A 15,212-nucleotide genomic window follows, 5' to 3' on the forward strand; every position below is an offset into this window, starting at 1 on the left:
GATCCTTCAGAATCTGAAACTATTAGCTTTTCAACAAATGATTTCATCAAGGTCAATTCTGAGTAGAAATTTAAGCTTATGATCCTACACACTTGAATATATGTTAGTATACCCAATTATTCTTTACATATTTTTTTATCATCAAAACCCAAGGGATATGAACACTTTTTGTTCCAACAATCTCCCCCTTTTTGATGATGACAAACAAAGGTATTTAAGAATAATGGTTGGTCAGTTTAACTAACTTGACAACATTAGTGTTTGAGGTTTATAAGCTCCCCCTGAGTCTATAGTTCAAAGGTTGAGTTTTGTAAGTTTCCCCTAAGTCATATCCAAGTTAATTAAACTTATCTTGATAGCATAAGAAAATAATGGCATAAGAAAACATTTTGGTGCTTCTGGTGTAAATACAAATGGCATAAGAAAACTGATTATCATGCTTTTAAAGCTTGCTTAGACAACAAGAACAAATCTGGAGGTAATCATTTATCTTTTGTCTATTTTAAGTCTAACTTAGTTGATGTTCCCACTAATTATTGATGACTTGTGTAACAACCCGTATAATATATATCTAGAATAATATCATACAAGTGTTAAATTTTGGTACTGTCACAACATAAGTGCCTAATGGCATCAAAATATATATACATGTCCAAATTAAAATATCAATGGAACATGTTATACAATAATGCCTAAACAATAAAAATCTAAGAACTATGTACAATATCTTCATTGCACACAACTCCACAGCGGAAGATCATAATGAACAGCAACCCTTGAAACATCCATAACAGTTTCTCTTAGGTTCAACCTGTAAAGAATACCTGAAAAATAACAACAATGATGGGATGAGATAATAATCTCAGTGAGTTCTCCTATCCTACGGGTCCACTCGGCTCTACAGGGTATTCTATTCGATATTCAACTCATATCCAACTCAAGTCAACAAGGGAACGAAGACTTGAGCGATGGGGAACTAACTCGCAATTGTATGGCAACATGCATCTGAGTTCTCATAACTCAACCACGATCATTATTCAGATTCACGCAACATCGATCCCCAACCGGACCTACGTCTAGGCCAAGGCTTGGTTCACGCATGTCCGTATGATTCGACTTTCGCGGTGGATATCCGGTTCCCCTATGGGACTCTAACCCACTTTTAAGAACCATCACTCGTATGGGACTCTAACCCACTTTGAGTATCTTTCACCGTATGGGACTCTAACCCACTTAGGTGTCCACCTTTCCCCCATGTCCGCCATGGTTGGGGCTCAAACCCAATTGAGGCTCGAATCATTGGTCCCACATCCCAATGCTTACACGTTAAGCATACCAATAGAGATGTGTACCATCATAAAAAAACACACATTCTGAATACATGATCGGTTCCACAAAACATTGGTTCCACGAACCATAACAAATTCATAAATCACAGGTGACTTCATTCACCAAAATACACAAATAATAACATGGCATGTTCCATACAATGCGTCTCATTCTTAATCATGGTAACAATTCGTCCACGACCTCACATAAGCGTCGTACGAATGAATACCGTATTCTCATACATATCACACATGTTCCATAACCTAGATCATATTTCTAAGTTATTAATCACGTCATTCTCCTAGGTTTCCTCACTCATCTTTGTAGAGTTTTAATCATGTTACTTCACCTTTCACATAACAACAATATTTAATTTTCATCATGATAAAATTCATGGCATTTATAAATTACATCCTATTTTATAACATGGAACAATAATAATAGTCCTTTACGTTATCTTTAGTCGTGTTATTTCACAATCAACCATATCAACCATGTTTAACACCCATCATAAATATAATTCATTTAATTTGTAAGACACATAATTTACTATAATATGATATCATAATAATAGCCTTTTTCATTATCTTACTAATGCATCCGTCCGCATCCAAAACGGAGCTATAATGCTCAATTAATTCATTAATCTATCTTAATCAAGATTTAGATTAATATTTATTCATTGCATAAGTATTCAACAACAACCTCTCTAGCCTAGTGGTAAGGCATGTACAGTTTCAAGGAGGTCCTGGGTTTGAACCCCACTGGTGACAAATTCTGCACAAACAGAAGATTTAATTCTATTTCAGTGTTAACCGGTTAACCTATACCGTTAACCGGTTAACCACTCACGAATTTGCCCAAATAGTGAATTTTGCTACGCGTTAACCGTAACTCCTCTTTTATTTTCCTTTCCATATACCATTTTTACCTACTATTTCCACATAACATGATTTTTTCAACAATCAACATGATATCAACACATATCAAGTTTATTACATATTCACACAAATCCTAACCCCACAAATATAGGATATTTTCCCCCAATGCTAAAACTATCTAAGAACTCACCTAGTAGAAGAAGAAGGTGAAGTTGTTGATGATGAAGATGATGAACATGCTCTTCCTTCCTCTTCTTCTCCTCTTCTTCCTCTTTCTTTCTCTTCCTTCTTTTCCTCTTTTCCTCTTTTTCTCCTCTTCCCTTTCTTTCTTTTCTTTCCTTTCTTTTCTTCTTTCTGATATATCTTCTTTTCTTCTTCTCTTTTCTACCACACATACTACATATATAATATATATAATATATAATATTAAGTAGTAACCAAAATATCCCAATTGATATTTTATCTTCCAGCACCAATTGACCAATTATTAATGTTACCAAAATGTCCTCTCTTATACTTATTAATATTGGTCTGTCTCTTTATTAATAATCAATCCCTTCAGAGTTCACCATTTACTCTATTGGTCCCAATTGACAACATTTAGAGCACAAAGGAGCTCTAATTGTTACAACTAACAAAAGATATAGTACACAGGTACTCAATTGATCTCAACTGACAACTAATTGAGCATTTAAGGGAATATGGGATATTACAGCTTGATAGTGGTTATAGAACCCATATTGTTGTGTCCTTACAAGAGTTCGGAAACCAGCGGAGACCAAATTTGAGAGAAATCAAGCTCCCGGTGGGAAATGATCTCGAAGTCATGGTGGAGCTAGTGGGAGATGTTAGCTTAGTTCTAGGAACTGGTTTTGAAGTTGTTTTGAAATATACATTTAATCTACCTTCTTTTAGGAGGAATTTGATTTCAGTGTCTTATATGGATAGACTTGGATTTAAGTTTACGTTTTATGTTGGAAAAATAATTTTTATGTTGAATTCTCAAGTTGTTGGTAATGGTATCTTGTTTGATGGTTTATATAAGTTATATTTGGATTGTGATAAAATTTCCTCATCATTGAATGTCGAGAACTCCATTTCTAAAAGGTCTAAAATTAGAGAAAAATCATATTTGTTGTGGCACGGGTGTTTAGGCCATATCTCTAAGGAAAGGATTGAAAGGTTAATTAGAGATGATATTTTAACTTCCTTAATTTTCAATTATTTGGGGACTTGTATTGATTGTATTAAAGAAACATTTATTAAGACCAATAAGATAGGTCGAACTAGAAGTTCAGGCCTTTAGGAAATTAAGTCTAGATAGTTTTAGCATTGGGGGAAAATATCCTTTAATTCTGTTTCAGTGTTAACCGGTTAACCTATACCGTTAACCGGTTAACCACTCACGAATTTGCCCAGAAAGTGAATTTTGCTACGCGTTAACCGGTTACCTCATAGTGTTAACCGGTTAACACCTTAAAAATAGGGAAAATTTCCAATTTCCATTAATTCTCTCAGTAACTTCTTTCCTTAAATAACTCCTCTTTTATTTTCCTTTCCATATACCATTTTTACCTACTATTTCCACATAACATGATTTTTTCAACAATCAACATGATATCAACACATATCAAGTTTATTACATATTCACACAAATCCTAACCCCACAAATATAGGATATTTTCCCCCAATGCTAAAACTATCTAAGAACTCACCTAGTAGAAGAAGAAGGTGAAGTTGTTGATGATGAAGATGATGAACATGCTCTTCCTTCCTCTTCTTCTCCTCTTCTTCCTCTTTCTTTCTCTTCCTTCTTTTCCTCTTTTCCTCTTTTTCTCCTCTTCCCTTTCTTTCTTTTCTTTCCTTTCTTTTCTTCTTTCTGATATATCTTCTTTTCTTCTTCTCTTTTCTACCACACATACTACATATATAATATATATAATATATAATATTAAGTAGTAACCAAAATATCCCAATTGATATTTTATCTTCCAGCACCAATTGACCAATTATTAATGTTACCAAAATGTCCTCTCTTATACTTATTAATATTGGTCTGTCTCTTTATTAATAATCAATCCCTTCAGAGTTCACCATTTACTCTATTGGTCCCAATTGACAACATTTAGAGCACAAAGGAGCTCTAATTGTTACAACTAACAAAAGATATAGTACACAGGTACTCAATTGATCTCAACTGACAACTAATTGAGCATTTAAGGGAATATGGGATATTACAGCTTGATAGTGGTTATAGAACCCATATTGTTGTGTCCTTACAAGAGTTCGGAAACCAGCGGAGACCAAATTTGAGAGAAATCAAGCTCCCGGTGGGAAATGATCTCGAAGTCATGGTGGAGCTAGTGGGAGATGTTAGCTTAGTTCTAGGAACTGGTTTTGAAGTTGTTTTGAAATATACATTTAATCTACCTTCTTTTAGGAGGAATTTGATTTCAGTGTCTTATATGGATAGACTTGGATTTAAGTTTACGTTTTATGTTGGAAAAATAATTTTTATGTTGAATTCTCAAGTTGTTGGTAATGGTATCTTGTTTGATGGTTTATATAAGTTATATTTGGATTGTGATAAAATTTCCTCATCATTGAATGTCGAGAACTCCATTTCTAAAAGGTCTAAAATTAGAGAAAAATCATATTTGTTGTGGCACGGGTGTTTAGGCCATATCTCTAAGGAAAGGATTGAAAGGTTAATTAGAGATGATATTTTAACTTCCTTAATTTTCAATTATTTGGGGACTTGTATTGATTGTATTAAAGAAACATTTATTAAGACCAATAAGATAGGTCGAACTAGAAGTTCAGGCCTTTAGGAAATTAAGTCTAGATAGTTTTAGCATTGGGGGAAAATATCCTTTAATTCTGTTTCAGTGTTAACCGGTTAACCTATACCGTTAACCGGTTAACCACTCACGAATTTGCCCAGAAAGTGAATTTTGCTACGCGTTAACCGGTTACCTCATAGTGTTAACCGGTTAACACCTTAAAAATAGGGAAAATTTCCAATTTCCATTAATTCTCTCAGTAACTTCTTTCCTTAAATAACTCCTCTTTTATTTTCCTTTCCATATACCATTTTTACCTACTATTTCCACATAACATGATTTTTTCAACAATCAACATGATATCAACACATATCAAGTTTATTACATATTCACACAAATCCTAACCCCACAAATATAGGATATTTTCCCCCAATGCTAAAACTATCTAAGAACTCACCTAGTAGAAGAAGAAGGTGAAGTTGTTGATGATGAAGATGATGAACATGCTCTTCCTTCCTCTTCTTCTCCTCTTCTTCCTCTTTCTTTCTCTTCCTTCTTTTCCTCTTTTCCTCTTTTTCTCCTCTTCCCTTTCTTTCTTTTCTTTCCTTTCTTTTCTTCTTTCTGATATATCTTCTTTTCTTCTTCTCTTTTCTACCACACATACTACATATATAATATATATAATATATAATATTAAGTAGTAACCAAAATATCCCAATTGATATTTTATCTTCCAGCACCAATTGACCAATTATTAATGTTACCAAAATATCCTCTCTTATACTTATTAATATTGGTCTGTCTCTTTATTAATAATCAATCCCTTCAGAGTTCACCATTTACTCTATTGGTCCCAATTGACAACATTTAGAGCACAAAGGAGCTCTAATTGTTACAACTAACAAAAGATATAGTACACAGGTACTCAATTGATCTCAACTGACAACTAATTGAGCATTTAAGGGAATATGGGATATTACAGCTTGATAGTGGTTATAGAACCCATATTGTTGTGTCCTTACAAGAGTTCGGAAACCAGCGGAGACCAAATTTGAGAGAAATCAAGCTCCCGGTGGGAAATGATCTCGAAGTCATGGTGGAGCTAGTGGGAGATGTTAGCTTAGTTCTAGGAACTGGTTTTGAAGTTGTTTTGAAATATACATTTAATCTACCTTCTTTTAGGAGGAATTTGATTTCAGTGTCTTATATGGATAGACTTGGATTTAAGTTTACGTTTTATGTTGGAAAAATAATTTTTATGTTGAATTCTCAAGTTGTTGGTAATGGTATCTTGTTTGATGGTTTATATAAGTTATATTTGGATTGTGATAAAATTTCCTCATCATTGAATGTCGAGAACTCCATTTCTAAAAGGTCTAAAATTAGAGAAAAATCATATTTGTTGTGGCACGGGTGTTTAGGCCATATCTCTAAGGAAAGGATTGAAAGGTTAATTAGAGATGATATTTTAACTTCCTTAATTTTCAATTATTTGGGGACTTGTATTGATTGTATTAAAGAAACATTTATTAAGACCAATAAGATAGGTCGAACTAGAAGTTCAGGCCTTTAGGAAATTATTCATACAAATATTAGCGGGTGATCAGCTGTGGCACACAGATCAAAATAGAGTTAATAAAATGTTGTATACGGAAGCCACACTCGAGTTGTATTGCAAGGAATCCGAGTAAGATTAACCGATATAAAAAAAGGGGTTTCAAGGTTTCAAAAATATCAATCATAAATAGATAAATGGCATTTTCGTTTTATTCCAAGGTCAAAGAACTTTCATCTATAGCTAAGAATGTTGAATGGGCAATTGAAAGTGGCATTCTCTTTGTCTTCTGGTGCAATATATATCTCATTTTTTACAACATCCAAAATCAAGGGTTTAAGTCGCCTTTAGGGATGCCTAACTAATTTTTTCCCATCCTTAATAAGTATCTGATGCATACACGTTGATGAGCTAATACCAGGAATGTCAGTCAAGGTTCATCCAGATGCTTTCTTATGTTTTCTAAATACTTGTAACAACTTTTGTTCCAGTTCAGATTCAAATTTAGATAAAATTTCTATCAATAGCTTTTCTAGACTCTCTAGAAATGCATATTTTAAATTGCCAGGTAGTGGTTTCAGCTTTAAAGATGGTGATTGTTCAATGGGTGATTTTTTTGGGGGGGGTTGGAATGTTGAGAACAATGTCACCTACAGAAACAATACAAAGATGGGGTCACTGTAGAAGAGTTAGTATCACCCTGGAAGGAATCTTTTATCTCACCACAAACATAACAAAGGTGAGTGTCAATACATGTATCACAGATGTAAGTATCATCAAAATCAGACAATGATGGAAAATCAGACAATTCTCTTAGAGTTCGTTGAGCTTTAGCCATATTAGGATATAGTCATGCAACAAATAAAACATAACGATAATGATAATTTCAGTAAAATAAATAGTGAAAATAAAGTATAATAAAATATGACGGAAAATCTAATAAAACGATTAAAATCTAATAAAGTCTAACAAAAACGAATAAAATAAAATCTAAAAATTATTAAAATATGACTAAAAACAGATAAAGTGAAATAACGTATCTACAATATTTTTTTGGATTTTTTGAAAATGACAAAATAGAAAGAAAAAAATGGAAAATAAAGGAATTCGCAATTTCTAGAAAATAGAGGATTTTTTTTCTAATTTTTTGGAAAAAGTTCGGAGCAATTCGAAACAGAAGCTTATAGAGTCATTTAATGAGTTGAGATACTTACCACTATACTACAACCCTGAAAATAGACAAACAAATATGAAAAAGAAATAGGGGGTTCAAGGTTTCAGAAACTTGAATCGTAAATAGATAAACATAAAACAAATATGATGAACAAGTTAATCTACTAGTTTGGTTTCTGATATATAATCGATTATTATCATCCCAATTACTTAAGTGGATTCGATTAGTGTTCAATTACAACATCGAACAAACAAGAGTCATCGATACTATATGAAGAGTGTACTTCTTCATATTCTCGTGTTGAAGATACTTAAATAGGGGCAACTGTCACACCCCAATTTTGACTCTGAATCGATGATTCAATACATTCATCATAGTTATTGCATCTCTGCATAGCATACCATGCATTCCATACCGCATAATGCCTAGAATGTCAGTCGAAATGAATTTTCAGATTTACAGACAAGGCGGTTAAACCAATTATCGAATGTGTGTCAAAATGGCGGGCGAAAAAGTTTCAAAATCAAGCTTGCAGACATCAGTTTTATCAATCTATGTTTCACGTAGTTTAACATGGTATGCTCGATTTATTTTTCAACTAATTTTTCGGTCACCTTTTGATCAGCTCGAGCCTGTTTAACCGATCAAAATTTATTTCAAAATTAAAAGAAACGCGGTATTTTTCCAATAAGTTTATTTCACAATGATCATTTTGGTGCATTCATTTTAATTTTTCGAGCACTTTTGCGTCCGACCTTTATCCATTTTGAGACATTTTATTTTTATCTCTTTGTCAAAATGTTTGATTCAATTAATTAGAATTTTCTACGTCTTTGTTTCAGTTTAATATAGTTTTTTTGTTAGAATGATTTAATTTAATTTTAATTAGTTCTTAAAACTCATTTTGTTCTAAAACTTTGAAAAGAAGGACATTTTAGTATTTGTCTCAAATTAATAACCCTAGTTTGACACTATAAATACTAAAGATGTTGGTGAATGAAAGAAGAAAACCAACAAATGCCTAGCGGCGCAGACCCCAAATGCCCTCTCTCTTCACTCTCCACCTACCAACAATCGGATACCCCCACGTGTAGTCCAACAAAAACTAAATTCAGAATTTAACTATATTGAAAATAAATGAAAATAAATAAAAAAATTAATTGAATTCAATAATTTGCATATATGTTGAAAATAAATGACATAGTCAAATGCACACAAACACAATACTCAATTTCTTATATAACTACCAAAATATATTAGAAAATCGAGAGGTTCATTTTAAATTTTAATGTATATCGAGATGATTATTTATATGATGTTTGAATCTTAGAATTTACATTATCTTCGATCCACAAAATGATGAAGAAACATTCTTAGAGGGTATTAAAAATTTAAAAATTTTATGCACTTATTTTACATTTGCAATTTAATTTTAATGTTTTATCTTGTATTTATATGATTCTAACATATTTCTTTCAAATAAAATATATGTTTTTTTATGTGATTAATTCATATCATTGTTTCAATTATAATTTATAATAAATTATTGTAAAATAAATTTAATAATTATATCATGTCAAAATAAATTCTTATCATATTTAAAATTTAATAAAATATAAATAAATTATTTGCACCCGCGCGGATCTTTATCTAGTTTATTTATTATTTCAAGTACAATGTAAGTTCAGATATATAAAGTAGTGTTTAGTAAAAACTAAATTGTAAATACACCAACAATCATATTAGAGAATTTACTCTTCAAATAAAGTTTGATTTGATTACATAAGTTGTTTAATTTCTGACACAAATTCATATATTTAACTTGGACTATAAAATCATTGTTAGATTTAATTTTAGTTAGAAAATATTCTAATGATGTTTTTGCTCTTTAAAATTTCATGTAAATGGACTTATTTCAAAGTATATATTTTAATAAATATTTATTTATTATTTCAGGTACAATTTAGATTCAGCGAAGATACAAGACCATTCAGAATTATAGATATACGAAAGTGAAGATATAAGAATATTAAAATACTAATATAGGTGATTTTTTTGTAAGATTAATAGATTTAGTTTCTTTTGTTTAAAGATTCTAAGAATGATGAATGAAACTTTCTATATGTTGAAATATTTGAATTTAAAAGAAAATGGGATAATTGTTTAATTTTAGTTATTTAACTTTGTCTTAGTTCTTAATGTATTTTAAAATATTTATAATAAGCAATTTGATTTTAATATTACTAATATTCCTCAATTAAATTTAAAAGTAAAATTATAAATTTATTATATTTTGATATGATAAAAATCTTCTTTATTGAAGTTTTAGTGACACCTAAAAAAAAATCCTTGGTATAATTTCTATTACTTGTAATACTCACATGATATATAATGACATGTGTTGTAATTTTAGGTAAAAACTTAACTCTAGTTAAAAGTTATCGTGACATTCAATTTGGTGTCACACCACACCCCTTATAGTTGACACCAAATGTGGGTGCCACTCAAAATCTTTTAGACATCTACCTATAGATTATTAACTTTTAGTGACATATTTTGAATGTCACAAGAAGTCAATTTTCTTGTAATGTCTTATTATTTCTTTGCAACAAAATTTCAATTTCTGGCAAAGCATAACTCTTTAATTAATTTGGAGTTAAAATCAAAGCAACAAAATTTAGAAAAACTTATTGTAGTTGCATGTTCCTAATACATTAAGGGGGAACGCTTTAATACAATTATTTTGTTGGTTGTCTTATTGCTTTCATCTTTGATTTACTTTTGATTATTGAGTCTCTTTTATGATTGTACGTATCTCTGAATCAAGTTTTGAAATGATTCATTTCTAGCATGCGTAAACCATTGGTTAGGTTTGGACTTCATCATAATACTCTTAATAAATTACATGAATCACTTGATACCACCGGCCATGCCACTAAACATAAATAGAGAAACAAAGATTATTGCTATGATTCAAAAATTTGTTGACAGATATAAATAAGAACTGGAATTTCATCCTTCAAAGGGTGAAAAGCAAAGTTGTCACTACAAAAAAAAAGGAAAACTGTGGTGGCTTAAGAAGTTCTATTTTTGCGGTTTCAACCGCCACACAGAGGAAACAATGGCGGTTTTACAATAATCTCCACACAAAATGTCGTAATATACTTGGTATAATATGGTGTTTACAACCACCAGAATATTCACTTTTTTTCTAAAAATGTTATGCAGCCAATCATTTGCTTAGATATTATTGAATGCAAAAGTATTTACTAATTTGTACATAATATATCACAATGATTAGAAAAAAAATCAACAATATAATTAGGATGACATAAGAAACAAATATATATTTATTACCTATTTTAATGTCAAATTTTCTCCTCTAAAACTATAAATAATTAGCAGGTCCAAGCAAATAATACTACAAACAACATAGAATTAATATACTTTTAGTAATACTATGACAAGATTGACCTTTGATTAATTATGGTATATGGGACATGTCCTATCATAATTATGCATATTAGCATATGTAGATGGCAATGTCTATCTACTTTTTACTTTTGCAGACACTAAACATATCTTGCAGCAAAATTATAATCTAAATAAACAAGCAATATAAGTAACATTTAATACATGGTAGGACTGTGAGCATAAAAACACAATATAGGCTCTTATCATCGTTTATCATGAAATATAATTCTTGCAACAAATAATATTCTTGCAACTAAATGGCCTTCCTGCAACAAAACTGCTCTTAATTATTTAAACTTCTCTTAATCATTTAACAAGGGCATTTCCAATCATTTAGAATGTATGCTAAAAGCTAGATCCTGAGCATATTCACTTCTAAAATACCTAGCAGCACAACCTCAAAAAGTGATGATGATTAAAGGAGAATTACAACAAATGTGCTAGATATATTATCTTGGTTTCTTTTTTGAAACAGATATAATGTAAATGCATAATGAATATATGTATTATTACGAACCTTAAAGTCAAATAGTTTGTTACCAAGTATTGATGTTAGACAAATGAGAAAAACCAGAAACCCAAATTTAAAGTTGGTGATAAAACTAGTTCGTGTTGTTATTTATTAAGAAATTTGAAAATCTATATTATGGCTTAGCTGTGTATTTCAATAAAATCAGAGTTGCATTAAACTTAAGAACTTGGATGGTGAGAAGTGATATGACCTGCATCACTGAATGGAAAGAACAATGTATTAAAATATCTTATAAAAAACATTACAATGTCAAACAATAAATAAACTGGTGGATATAACAATTAACTCAACTCATAGATCAAATAAGCATTAGCAAGGTACCAAGTGTCCAAAAAACTCTACACATTAAATTACTTTAGATGTAATACTCCTGATCAAAATAATTATGTACATTAAGTTACTCTAGATATGATTCTTATCATTCAAACAAGAATAAGGAACTCACTTATAAATTAAGTTAATGTAAATATAAATTTTGAGATCATGAATAAAATGAATCATTTATTACAAAAAAAAACACATTTAACTTTGAACATGCACATCATAAATAATAACACCAAATGTATCTTTCACTACAAATCAATGTACATTGAAACTGTTAAGTACATATCCAATTTAGTAGGAAAAAGGGGAAAATATGTAAGTTACCTCTACTATAACATGTGGAATAGCTACACTTTAAGATTTATCAATTTTGTTTACCCTAATGTGTACTTAATGAAGATTGTGGATGTAGGTCAAATATATGAGAATAATGTCAATCAAATCATGAAGATGATACTTTCTTGCCTAATATTAATATTTTCAATTGTAATAGCTCATTGTTTGGATAGAAACATAAACTGTATTCACAAATAATATCCTACTAGATATCATAAATAGATAAACACGAAGATGACATCTCTTACACGGTAGAGAACACAACCAAAAGAATGACACTAACTAGTAGCTATAACTACTAGAAGATTTGTTCAAGAAAAAGAAAAAACATTTTAGAATAGATGGAATGTTGCCTCCCGAACAAGAGTCAATTTCTCATATCCAACATCCTTCATTCCTTTTAATGAACGAAAATCAGATGCAAAAATGCTCGAATTTTTTTAATGAACGCATCAAAACGATCAACTTAAAATAAACTTCTTGAAAACATATAGGTTTTGATCAAATTTTTAAGTAAAAAATGACCGATTAAAAAGGCCTAGACTGATTAAAATGCGGTCGAAAAAGTACTCAAAAAAATAAAATGAGCACGCCAGGTTAGACTGTGCAAACCGTAAATTAAGAATACTGACGTCTGCAAGCTTGATTTTTAAATTTTTCGCCATTTACTTCTGCCTACATTTGAAAATCGATTCAACTGATATGTTTGTAGATCCGAAAAATTACTCTATTTGGTATTCTAAACGTTATACGGAATGAAATACATGCTGTGATAAGTAGAAAATGCAAATGTCTTGTAAATGCATTGGTTTACTGGTTGAGAAATTCTGAAAAGATAATCAGGTGCAAATGGATCACTCTTGGACCATTTACTTATGATTCTCAATTACAATTAAAATTCTACAAAGATTTAGATGGCGAAAATACTCTTGACTATCACCCTTTAAACCTCTAAAACATGACACAACATAATGAATGATGCACTGAGATTGAGAAATCAAGTCTTTTGACTTCTCAATTGATAGATGACTGAATGAATGTCATCAAGACTAGATAAAATGTCAAAACTCTTGAGTTTTCATCTAAACCTTGTTTTCACTTTTCACTTAATAAGTATAAACATGGCCGACATATACCTCTCATTTTTGTTTGCTAAGGGATTTATAGAGCCACATATGGTAGAGTGTACAAGCTCCAATCTTCTTGTTGATCTTCGGTCACTCTTCTTTGTAATTATTTCTCTATGTTTCTTTCCTACCATGTACTCTACATATACTTGTTTTGAATCTTCAATTCTAGGAAATCCTTTCACTGCATGCTTCTTGTCTAGCATTTTTATTCCCTAGAGGCTCAAGACACCATACCTATAATGACACAAGTAGGTTATATCTTCACATTTAGTCTTCAAAAAAGACCTCTTTTCAACTATAGTAGTTATGGAAAAAAAGCTTGTTTGAGGCTGTTTGAGGCTGTCGAGGCTGAAAAATTATAGAGTCGTCATCATCCATTATTTGTTCCTAAGAAACAGGAAAATAATGATAAAACCTCAAGTTAAGGGTGAGACAATAAGGTTCGGGAGTCAGTTAAGTAAGGGGAATGTGTTAGGAACCCCTCACTTCTATTGTACTCAATGGGATCCTCATATAATCCTAGGGTTAGTTTGTGTTTCTAAGGGAATGTTTGCTCATATTATTTATTATTTTCTTAAGGTATTTATTTACAAAGAAAATACTATTGTTTAAAGAAAACAATTGATTAATGAAGTTAGACACAAAAAAGATTTTTTGGTTATTGTACTCGCTAGAGTGCTACGACTCTATGCCTACGTACCTACATGTTAGATTAAGGATCAGAATACCGTAATTCTTCTAGAAAATGTTTGTTTGTTTGATTGTTTTTAGATTATTGCAAGTTCTCAACGCATCAGGGGCGGAGAAATGTTTGATTTTGAAAATGCCTCAATCAAAAGGGCAGAGGACTTAAAATTTGAATTTGTGGTATTGATTTTGTTTAACTTTTAGTTTGCAAAAATATTATAATTAATTTAATTAGAAATTAAATTAAATGACATATATATATACATAATTGATTTTATTTGAGAATAATAAACATGATTAATAGTCGAAGACAAATTGATATGATCTTGATTAAATCGTAATTAATCTTAATAATGACTAAATACTAACCCTAAAATTAATCGCGGAATTATTCTAATAAACCCTAATCATTAAAACATACTTTATATTTTTTTTGTAATTAAAAATAAAATAAAGTAAATCCTTGATTATTAAAATTAATTATTTTAATAAATTATTGATTAAATTCTAATTATAAAAATTAATTGATAAAATTATTCATTAAGAAAACAAGTTAAATTAATTAAATTAAATTAATAGAGTAGGGGGTGTAATTTGTATTCAAATAGCAATGGGCTAGGTAAAGGGGGGGGGGGGGGGGGTTGTGAAAAGAAATGGGGTCTAGACACATTTACTTTTGAAGCCTGGTGCTGGGTAGAGGGTCAATGAAGAGAGTCAACGGTTGACTCTCATCCAGGGACATTGGATCAATTCAACGGAATCTATGCATATGACATAAGGGTCATGCGATTGTCATATTAAGTCAAGGCAATCAAGATGAGGGATTCAGATTACAAGTTAATGGGAGCACATGATGGACGCGCATGCATAATGACTGGTCAAAGTCAACAGTCTCATTGGTTGGGAGAGACTCATGTGTCTCTCACTTAGCACCATATTGGGGGGGGGGGGGGGGGTATTTAATCCATTTCCACGCTGCCCCCTCAATTTCAGTATTTTTTCTCTTT

This window comes from Lathyrus oleraceus, chromosome 6 (assembly GCF_024323335.1).
Source record: "Lathyrus oleraceus cultivar Zhongwan6 chromosome 6, CAAS_Psat_ZW6_1.0, whole genome shotgun sequence".
NCBI classification, from domain to species: Eukaryota; Viridiplantae; Streptophyta; class Magnoliopsida; order Fabales; family Fabaceae; genus Lathyrus; species Lathyrus oleraceus.